The 12,170-nt window shown below is 33.5% G+C and overlaps 1 pseudogene; it reads left to right on the top strand.

Moving 5' to 3' along the window:
• The first annotated feature begins 4,227 nt into the window (after nucleotides 1-4,227).
• Nucleotides 4,228-4,937, top strand: LOC149176663 (antifungal protein ginkbilobin-like protein pseudogene; annotated as a pseudogene).
• The last annotated feature ends 7,233 nt before the right edge of the window (nucleotides 4,938-12,170 follow it).

The following is a 12,170-nucleotide window of genomic DNA, read 5'->3' as shown; positions in this document are numbered from 1 at the left end:
TACATCCTAAAGACTCCAACCATGACTTGAGGGATAAACCTAGATAGTTAGCTGTCTGTGATGAGGAAAGTGCATAAGAGTTATGGAATAGAAAATTAGTCTACCTTTAGAAGAGAAAATAAATAGAAAAGTATTCAATAGAAGTGTGACTTATTCACAGTTGGACTCATGCTCAACTCCTACAGGTGGTCATGTTGGAATTAACTGAACAAGATCAGGGATACATTTTGGAAGACATTTTTTTACTTCTCATCAGGGGCTACTTTCATAGAATGTTTTCAGCTTGAAGATTCTAACCACGAGTCACATAAAATTGAATGATTATCCAATATATGATGAGGAGTACAAAAGACCAATCACGAGGAAAAAGCATAAGAGTTAACACAAGATAGACTCAATCTACCGTTAGTAGAGAAAATAAGTAGAGAAGTATTAAATAGAAGTACCTCATGAAGTACGACTTGTTCAATTACAAATTCAAGCATTAATAAGCTATAAAGTATCTCCAATACATCTATTGTAGATGTCTTCATGTTCTTCTGATATATACACGCTTTCTTCACTAGGTCTTTTCAAAACCAGAAATTGTTTTAAGAAGCTCTTCTCATGAGTAATTATAGAGCATCTTGGTAGTGTACTTGTCATTATTTGCATCAAAGGAAAACTCTTCTGAATATGAAACCTACCAAAGAAATTTCCTTCTTATCACATTTTGAAACATTCATGCAAGCCACCTTGAAACTATTGAGTGAGAGGGTTAAACTTAATGCCTCTAGTCTTACTGTGTGGTCTGTAATCCAAACTTGGTATGATAAATCTCCATATAATAAAATTATGGTGTTCAAAACACTATTAACATGATGCTAAAAGTAAGATGTAAGACAAGTACTAACTTGAAAACATCTACTTTCTATTGAGACTCTTTTATGAGAGACCAAACTTTCCAGAACTATGAGAGAAGAAGCTTGTCTACCAGCCCATGAAGAGAAACTTTCCTTAGTGAGCTTGTCTACCAGCCCATGAAGAGAAAATTAATTGACACTATATAATGTCTTAAGAAACAATTCAATGAGACACATTATGCGAAGGCATATCAACATTCGAGAACAATTATGAAGTTCTAAATCAAGATTCCAATCTGCAAAATTTCAAGTGACACTTCATGCAGTTATGGTCAGTTCCTTTGTTGATGTTCAAGTAAATCAGGGTATTTCTTAGATCCTTTGTATGCTAAGGAGGGGCTTACATTTTCATATCTCAGAAAATCCCCTTTCACTTAGTTCAATATGCAAATATGCCAACGTCTTTTCTCCCTTTTCAATTTGTTGCAAAACCCACCTATCTATGATGAGGAGTACAAACGACCAATCACTAGGAAAATGCATAAGAGTTAAGACAAGATGTACTCAATCTACCTTCAGTAGAGAAAATAAGCAGAGAGGTATTAAATAGAAGTACCTCATGAAGTATGCCTTGTTCAATTACAAATTCAATCATTAATCAGCTATAAATTATCTCCAATACATCTATGGTAGCATTCTCTATGTTCTTCTGATATATACACACTTTCCTCAATAGGTCTTTTCAAAACCAGAAATTATTTTAAGTAGCTCTTCTCATGAGTGAATATAGATCATCTTGGCAGTGTAAGTTTCATTATTTGCAGCAAAGGAAAACTCTTCTCAATAGGGAACGTACAAAAGAAATTTGCTTGTTACCAAATTTTGAAACTTTCATGCAAGCCACTTTCAAACTATTGAGTGAAAGGGTTAAACTTAATGCCCCTCGTCTTACTGTGTGGTTCTGTAATCCAAACTTGGTATGATAAATCTCCCTATATAATACAATTATGGTGTTCAAAACACTATTAACATGATGTTAAAAGTAAGACAATTACTAACTTTAAGAACATTTACTTTCTATTGAGACTTTTTGATGAGAGACCAAATTTTCCAGAACTATGAGAGAAGGAGCTTGTCTACGCGCCCATGGAGCGAAACTTTGCTCAGTGAGTTTGTAGCAGAAAATCCTTTAAATACATTAAGCTTCTTCATGGATAGATGCAGAGACCCACAAGACTTGAGCTCCAATGTTTACATCATAGGAAAATTATGCACTATGACCTTTACCAGCTTTGGACAGTTCACTATCGCCGAGATTTCATGCTCAACCCTAGTGAAATCCATACACTTGAGATTGGCTGCATAAATCTTCACATTTCTCATCCTTGTATAGTTTTGAACTGTCAAATTTTCAAGAAGAGGGAATTTTTATACAAGGTGCTAAAGTATATTATCATTTGTATAGATGAATGACAAAGAATAAGTTACAAGGCATCTAAAACCATTGAAGTAGAGATGCATCCATGTGAAAAAAACCACTGGAGCTTCAATGATGTTAGGGATTTGTAACAAGAAAGGGAAGTTGGAATATCCGTGAAACTTCAAGTCAAAATATTGCTAAGGGAGATTTGTTTCACTCTTTTTGAAGATGTGGACTAAACCCATTTATGAAAAACAAAATTGCCAATTTTTGCTTTGTCAATATCACCCATGAAAACTGAAATTTCAAAAATTACAAGTTGAGTGGAGAAAAAGAACAAAAAAGTATTAATTACCCATTTTCTTTCTCATTCATGTGAAAAATAAAAATTTTAGATGGGGTAATAAAGCGGAGAGGTATCGCCTCTCGTTGATAACACGGTACAACTAGTTGCATATCTTAAAGAAAGTTTTGAGAGGTAGCAACCGCCGCTCAGGTGAGTCTAAGTCTCAGGCCAATGCCAATCAATGGGGAGGCACAAATTGATTTAAGGTTTTTATTTGTTCAGGGTAATATTATATGCTCTGCTCTAAGCACATAATCCACACTGGTTACTGTAGGTTACTCTCATTTTTCTCTAGAGAGATATGTTTAATAATTTTGATGGGATTTTTTTATAAGTCATTAAATCAAATTGGGTGCCATTCAAAACTGATGCGTACCTTACATCTCAAGGAGAAAATAGTACTTTTCAAGTAGAAAATATTTTCTTCGCAAGCATATTTGTTCACATCACTGCAATTTATCAATTGCACTTCAAAAGAAACTCTCACCAAAATTCTTTCGATATAAGTTTCAGCAAATTGAAGTGAGAAAAAAGAGAAAAGAGGGACATCATCAAGGTTTAAAGGGCCATGAATAAACCTCATCAAATACATGTACAAATACATCGTGTTCAGAAAATGAAGATGGACAAATGTTTGCTAGAGTTTGAATTGGGGTAACAATGTAAATGGATGGGAATGACACCTAAGAGAGATATATTAATTGCAAGAAAACTTGAATCCAAAATAAAGTTGGCATATACAAATAGGGTGTGGATAGATTCCAATCATTCAATTAGGAAAACACTTCAAACACAAGTGTTGCTAGTGCAAAGACATATGTTTGTTTAAAGAAAAGACCAAATCAAGATCTTCTAGTGAATAATTGATAAGGATAGAGGTTTTTGCTATCTCTAGAGTGCATTCTTTGGCAACTACACAAAACAACAAAAACTAGAGAACCTCATATTGTGGATACTCGTGTCATGTCAATGATACAATTCGTGAGACACCTTCTTTAACTAAGATGCAAAATTCTACTTACATCTTTTGGCAACATTTAGTGACAATTTCACTCTCATCATGGATGTCATTATGAAAGAAATAACATATTTTCTTCATCTTAAGCAAGGCATTAATAAAATGTTTTAATTAGTTTCCATTTATTTTATATATTATATAAAATATATCTATATAGATTAACTTCATAATTATTAATAGTTTTTTTTTTTTATGACATCTCATATATACTTCGGTCTATCAAATAATGTAAGGAACGAATTACAACTCTCTCTTATTATATAGAACTCTGCTCTCCTATAGTCTAAATCCCTACCAACCAACCATTTATTTTTTAATAATTATGAAAAACCGATACGCCTATCCCCGGTTAGTTTTATTATAGACCCACATGGACTGCCCCCACATGGAGTGCGCCACACATGAGGGGGGAAACGGTCTTAGTCAGGAGAGGCGGCTAAACCTAGTCGTGCATTCCCTTATACTAACCACGTGCGTCCCGGTCCACTGGTGTCCAGCACACACAGATGTTATCTATAATGCTACCCACAGCCATCCCCACCAAGCCTATAAATGGAGGCTGCAACCACACATTGACAAGCATCGCAAGAGGCAGCATTAATAGAGGTTATATATCATTCCACCTGCCATTTCCATTTCATTTCCCGTTGTCGAAGTAGAGTTTATACATATATCATTCCACCCAGCCAGCCATGTCGATGAGGTACTCATTTGCGCCTTTTGCATTGGCTGTAATGGTAGTAGCTGCACTGGTTGTGGGCAGTGCTGTAGGCACGCCCAACACAAACTTCTTATCATCTGCGTGTAACACGCAGAAGATCCCAAGCGGAAGTTCATTTTATAGTACTCTCGGATCCCTCCTCGTAGATCTAGAGGGAAACACTGCCTTCAGCGGTTACGACTACAAAGCATCGCGAGCAGGTTCACCCACCGCCTATGGGCGTGGGGTTTGCAATCAGGGAATCTCTCAGTCTGATTGCACCGCCTGCCTTCAAAACCTTGGCGGCCGCATCTGGAACATTTGCGGTAACGCCATCGGTGCTAGAGTTCAGCTAACCGACTGTTTCATCCGCTACGAGCAGTACAGCTTCTAGTTTAGTTATATATTCAAAGTCTTCTCCCCAACTGCACCTCACTGCACTGCGCAATACGCATCTCCTATCTCCTCTCTTTATGTTTATTTCTCTCTCATGTTGTGCTATTCTCACCCGTCACTATCTAAATCCTTCATATAATATAATATAATAAAACGATCGTGCAGTCTCGCATTTTAGTTTCCGTTCCGGTGTCGCCCCCAATAATTTCATTCATTTTCACGATGCCACGGCTTTTGTTTTCAACTATGTTCCACGAACAGTTACGTTCACATCGAATTGAAATGTTTTCAACTATGTTACTCACGAACAGTTACGTTCACATCGAATTGAAATGTTATATTCCAATGTACTTTTAGCTTCGGTATTATTAAATTCATTATGTGCTAACATTATTGGTCCAGTGATATACCCATATTTTAAGCTGAATCAAATTTATTTTCAAAACAACTGTTTTATTTTATTATTTAAAATTATGAAGATAAAATCTTCCATTTCCATTTATTGCTACTAAAATATCACTAACACATAAAATATCACTAACATATTATTGGTCCAGTGGTATTTTTTTTAGACGTTTTCGATGGGCAACGCAAAGATCGTGGAAGTTTAGTTATGATTATTTTAAGAATTGGTAAAGTTACTGATCTGTTTTGGACACTTTTCGTTCAATTTAAGTTTACTGAAATAACATGCGGGAATCCTTACCCAAAGCCCAACTTGTAAACTGCACCTAATTGGAAAATGCAGCTAGTTGGAAAATGCTGAACACAGAGGGTCGGTATGGATGATGTCAGTGTGATATATGTGTACATTGTTTACAAATGTATATTATTTAATGTGAATGTAAATTATGAAACATGTTTCTTGAATTTTTTAACTATAGTGGTTATCCATCATCAAAACTCAATAATCACAACCACCCAAGTTAAAAATGGAAAGTTACGAGTCCTTATAAACAAAGAATAATTGTATCATCCCTCAAGAATCATTGTACACTACTCAAATTGACTATTTCAAAAGGCTCAAGATTAACAATGGCGATAACATAGTTCCCCAAAAGGTCGTCTCCTGGATTTTAAAGGCGAAAATGGTAACCATCTATCCAAAGGTTCAAGCAAGATCCCAATTCCACATTTTTCATGAAATTCAGCATCATTAATAAGAGTGGAATGAGATCCTCAAATGAGTACCCTCTCCCGCATTCGAAGCATCATTCCCATTTAAAGATGTTTTTAAGAAGTATTTTTGGTGTACAAATCACTTTGTGAAATTGAGTAACTAGTAAATATGTTTTTAAGAACTATTTTTTGTGTACAAATTACTTTTCTCTTTTTCTCTTTTTTTTTTCAAATAATCTTGATTTAATATTCTTTTTAGAAATAAGAAATCTAGTATTTACTGATTATGTTTTTGGATATAGTATTTCTAAATTTTCTATTCCTTATGTTTTTAGGTGTAATCACTAGTTATTACTTTTTCTCAATTTTAATAATGCGAAATGTATAATAAAATAATTTTGATGTTTATGGGTGTAACCTAGTTTAATATTTATGAATTATTTATATAGATAGTTATATTAATTCTTTTTCTTTATTTTGTTGGATAAATGAATCTCTTCATTCATAAGAATTATGATAATGATAACAACATAGAAGACTCCTTGAGGTTTCAAGGGGAAAATGCATGATGACTTCCCCAGGGCTTTTTGGAATTTGACAACTAACTGTAAATATGTGTAAAATTGTATTTACTGCCAAGTTGGTTTTATAACTATGTTCCTATAAAATGATGAATGCCTGAACTATTGTAATAAGGAGAATCATTTTTAGTTTAATAGAAAATCCAATCCCTTGCCTCGTCGATGTCTCCTTGGAACCCTATCAAGATTTTACCATGTAAAAATCTTGTGTTTTTTACCTGTGTCCTACATTAAGTTTCATTCAGTTTCATTTATATAATTCTTAGTTCTTGGTTAATTAAGTGTTTGGACAAAAATTAGTATCGGAGCATTGAGTTGTGTTGACGAGATGACGTGTATATTGGGAGCCTGAGCCCTCGAAGAGCATAAGAAAAGGTGAAAGCGTTGCAGCTTGGTTATTTCTGCGTGAAGAAGGGGAGACGCTGCATAAAGGAGAAAGTGTTTGGTCGAAATATGTTGAAAGACGCATTACACCAGAGCCCATGTATGTTGAAAGACGTTGCCATTTCACCACCCAACAGAGCAGATTACACCATAGCCCGTGTTCCACCATTTTTTTGTTGAAGAGGGGTTGTCGTCGAATGTAAGGGAGAAAACCACACAGAGGTCGACTAATCTGATTATCGAGCCCGTCATTTTTTTAGAGGCTGCCACTAAAAAAATCAGAGGTCCAGTGCAGAAGGTTTGTATCTTTTGGTATTGATATCTTATTAGAAGGTTTGTATTAGAAGGTTTGTATCTTTTGGTATTGATATAGTATTTTCAGATTCTCCGCTATCTCTCCAACTTTGGGAAGGTTAGAAACATAATGTAGTGCATTTTTCTTCTACTTTTGAATATTTTACGTTGTATATTGATTCCTTAATTGAATTAGCATTGGCCTTTCATGTGCTAACATACTTTTCTTTTTATCTTAATGAGCAGATGTATAACAATATGTCATTTTGGTTCTTCCATATAGGATGTAGCGAATGCTAGAGGTCATATTATTTGCTTAAATAACAGGTTGTTGCTCTATACTTAAACTTTTATTGTACTATGTCATCCATGATTTCCAGATATTGGTGAATTTCTACATCCATGGACTATTATTCTAGGTAGAACCACCTGGGATCACTTCCCATAAGCCCAAACATAGAGCCTGACCGCAAGAGTGTTGAGAGAAATTGAACTTGAGACCTCTCAATAGTAGAAATGCTTAAGTATAGCAACTTGACGAGTTGAGCCAATCCTTGGGCATATACTTAAAATTTCACTCAATGTAGTAAAGATGTTCATTTCTAAAAGTTTTCCTTGATGAATTCATTTTTCCCATTTGTTTTTCCTTTTAATAGTGACCTTTCATAGCAATGTGAGATAATGATAGCAAGTGTTTTTGAAAGAGCTATTTATGCCACACTATTCAACTGAAGGTTATTTAGACGAAATTGACTTCTGATTAATGGGCATGAAACATCATGACATCGATTTGTTGGAGAATGTACAAATCTTGTCATTTAATTGTAATGTAAATTACAATAAGGTAAAATGTACCAAGTCCACAACAAATACTTAAACCCCAAAAGATTACTGGTAGCGTACAAATATCAAATATGCTATAAGTTGGAAAATTTCGAAGATCGTTGACACTGTATAAGGTCTTAAGAAACAATTCAATGAGACACATTATGCCAAGGCATCTCAACATTCGAGAACAATTTTCAAGTTCTAAATCAAGATTTCTATCTGAAAAATTTTAAGTGACACTTCGTGTAGTTATGGTGAGTTCCTTTGTTGATGTTCAAGTACATCAGGGTATTTCTTAGATCCTTTGCATGCTAAGGAGCGGCTTAGATTTTCATATCTCACAAAATCCGTTTCACTTAGTTCAATATGCAAATCTGGAAAGGTCTTTTCTCCCTTTTCAATTTGTTGCAAAACCTGCCTCGAGTCATCTTTTTCATCTATCCAAGACTTGACACATAGGTTCAGCACACTAGAAAGATCCCAAATCTCATTCACATCCTCAAGTTGCGACCTATGTATCCATATTAGAGTTGTAGGCGATGATACTAAGTAAATGAATGCTTCCCTTACCTCTATTGAGATTATTGAAAGAAACAAATTGCAGGACACTATCCTATGGTGATGTATTGGCCTATGTCATATGCTACGACCAACCTGACCAAGATCCAATTATTGGTCCCATTCCCATCTTCGTCATAGATTAATACATTTTTAAATAATGAATTTATATGCATAATATATGAATACTAGGGGTGTCACAAACTTGCTAATATTAGTTGTTGCATAGTTTTAGTATAGTGACTGAGTGTCACAAGCATAGATTTTGGTCGCATGAATATCTTCCATCTTAGCTTTATGCACTAATACTTATTATAACAATACAACAAAAGAATGTAAGAAGAATGGAATTGAACCACTCATGTGCGCAAGATTAGTGGTCACAGTAATTGATATTCCCTGCCTTTTTCTTCCTCTTCCCAAGATTTTGTGCACCGCATAATTTAGAGAATGTGAAAATATGGAAGAAAAAGTGTTTGTATTCTTTTAGCTAGATTATTTATACTTCTCCCTAGGATTCTAAAGGATTTGATTTGTTGTTGTTTGTATCCATTTTCGTGTTCTTCTCTTGCAATATTTTATTCAATTAATGAAATTTGGAATTGACCATGTGTCGAATATTGACACACCAAACAATAAATTCAGTGTGCCTTCAAAAGAGAAAATAAATACCCAAGTTAGAAGATCATACATTTATTTAGAAGTCCAATGTTTACATTCATTAGAATTTAGCCCAGCTCCTCATCGAACTCCACCTTCATCATAATTGAATATGATTCTTAATTGGATTCAACTTTCATAGGAAGTCTACATCCTAAAGACTCCAACCATGACTTGAGGGATAAACTTGGTTATTTAGCCCTCTGTGATGAGGAAAGTCCACAAGAGTTATGGAATAGAAAATTAGTCTACCTTTCGAAGAGAAAATAAATAGAAATGTATTCAATAGAAGTGTGACTTATTCATAGTTGGTAGTGATCTCCCATCCTGATGACAATATACTATCTATTTCAATATTTTCTTCTATCTAGTTTATAATTTATATTCATCATGTTTGTGTTTATGTCATTAGCACTAAAGATCTTTGCAAACTCCTAAATAACTAGTGCAAGTAGTGTTGTTTTCTTTTAGTATGTTTGAATAAAGCTTTCATCTTCTATCGTTAGTGAATACATAAAGAAACAAACTTAAAAATTAAACATAGTTACCAATCAAACGAGAAAATTAGAGATTACCTATTTTTTTGAGGTAGCAAAATATTCACATGATTTTGAAAACTCGTTATTCAACATACACCCTTTTTTTTGGAGCATATTTTTTACACTTTAAATTTCTTATGTAACATTTTTTTTTATATGGTAGTGATTTTCGTGCTGATTTTGAAATGTGTTGATGCAGCATAACTCATTTTTTTAGAGGGATTGTTTTTTACACTTTAATTTTTTTTATGTATCAAGTATGAACATTTTTTTTTAAATGTAAGTGGTGTTCATCGTGATTTTGGAAAGTGTTGATGCAACATCAACACTTTTTGTTTAGAGGGATTAATTTTTGCACTTTAAATTTTTTAATGTATTAAGTGTGGATAATATTTTTTAAATGTTGGTGATTTCATGTTGATAATAAAACATTATAAAAATAAATAAAAAAATTGACAAATTCAAAGCTAATCAATAGGGAAGAGATGAAATTAATGAAAGAATAATATTATAATTTTTTTTTATTAATAATATGAAAATGATTAAGTTGTTTAATAATAATTTAAGAAGGATTGAAATAATTAAGGGAGATAAAGAAAGTAAAATAAGAGATTCTTTTTAGAATTGAAATAATTGAGAAAAAAAGGTAAACAAAAAAGAGATTGACCTCTATTCATATTTTTCAAAGAATTAAATTATCCAAACATTATATATATATATATATATATATATATATATATATATATATATATATATATATATATATATATATATATATATATATATATATATATATATATATATATATATATATAAACCTAAAGAAGACAGGGCAGAGACCCAACAACTTCTAATTTTCTAGCCATCATCTCTATTCATATTACTTGGCGTCCTTTCAATTTCTATGGTCTCCTTAAACTTACGGCGATGAAAATGATGAATCCTTACAACTACCCAAGACTTGCAGATGTGATATATTGTCTTCTCCGCATCTAGTATGATGCACCACACTAGATGGTTCAAAATGTGTCAACAAAATATTTATGATGTGATTACTCTCAAAATATTTCTCAAAATTCCATGCATGTCAAGCTCATATAGGCCCATAAAATGCTCACAAATTTCAATTTTTTTTGGCAACATTTATTAGTAAATTACCTTTCTACTCTTTAATAAACTATACTTGATAGTTTTTAATGGCATGCTTGATCACATGGAGCATTATATTGTATAGATAAGAGATGGTTTTTTATAAAATTGTTTGTATCCAAGGTTTAATGTTGAAATGTATGATAGTAATTTGGTCCAAACTATACATTTATCTATAAAATATATGGGATTATAATGTACACATATTTATAATAAGAACATTCGCAATTCTGTATAATTGTCTGACATTAGTGATGATAACCATTGGGACTAGAGAGATACCAAATCTAGGGTTATGATTCAACAAGTTTTAATCAATGACTAAAATGGGTGGAGGTGGTTAGAAGGTAACTGCCCTCTATTCTGGTGTTGTCAGCAAGTCATTCCTTTGATCATTCCTACCAAGTAAGCCTCTGCAACATGTTGGAGAGAAACATTTTATTTTTCGCAATCCCAAAATCCTCCCTTGTTGTCAATTTGGGCTTTGGTCGTGTAGCTTGCTAACCTCATCATTGGAACAATTTATTTCCTTTTTGTGCGTTTTTCTTAATCAGATGTAAGGGTTTTCTATTTGTTGAAAATAACAACAAGAAATGATAAAAATAAAATCCAGAATATTCCAATTCAATTTGTCCTTGAATTAAATTGTGAAATAAAATCGTATTTAGTCTCACCAGCTCTGAAGCCATGCAAGAGTTTTACCTTGAATTAAGGAGATAAGGTTGAGTTATATTTGAGTTGTAATTAGTTAGCTCAATCTACTGAGTTAAGTCCAGTTAAATTAGTTCCAAACTGTTTGAGGAACAAATGGTGAGTTATCAGTCAGTTGATGCATGCATGCATCCAACTAGTGCTACTCCAGTTAACTGAAGATTCCCTCATCAGAAACTCATGCATGTCTATTCTGAGAAAGGCCCAGTTGAGATTAAAGTCAAGGAAAATGTACTATTAGTTGCAAGTTTTTTCCTATAAATAAAACTCATGCATGCAGAAGGATAAATTCCTTGAGGATTACGCAGTTCTGACAGGGTGTGAGATGAGTGTGTAAGATCAGTTTTCCACTTTGTTGGAGGAGATCATCCTAGAGAAATAGCACAAGGAAATAGGAGCTTGGATGGCAGAGAGGAAAGCTTGTGAGAAGCCTGGATTACCTGTGAGCATTTGTGAGGATTGTATTGAGAGCTCGCTAGCTGTGAGAGCTAAGGCTTTGTATAATTCCTATGTATTTCCACCTTGTATGATAATACAAATAGTGGGGTTTTTAGCTGAGGCTTTCCTTGAGGTATTCCCATTTGTATTGTGCATTGATTCTTCCTCTTCTAGTTATATGCGTTCA

The sequence above is a fragment of the Pinus tabuliformis genome, chromosome 4_1, assembly GCF_031772625.1.
Source record: "Pinus tabuliformis cultivar Carrire ecotype Pingquan chromosome 4_1, CPIR1, whole genome shotgun sequence".
NCBI classification, from domain to species: Eukaryota; Viridiplantae; Streptophyta; class Pinopsida; order Pinales; family Pinaceae; genus Pinus; species Pinus tabuliformis.
Note: the sequence above shows the minus strand (reverse complement) of the source record. Positions and strands in the feature narration are given on the sequence as shown.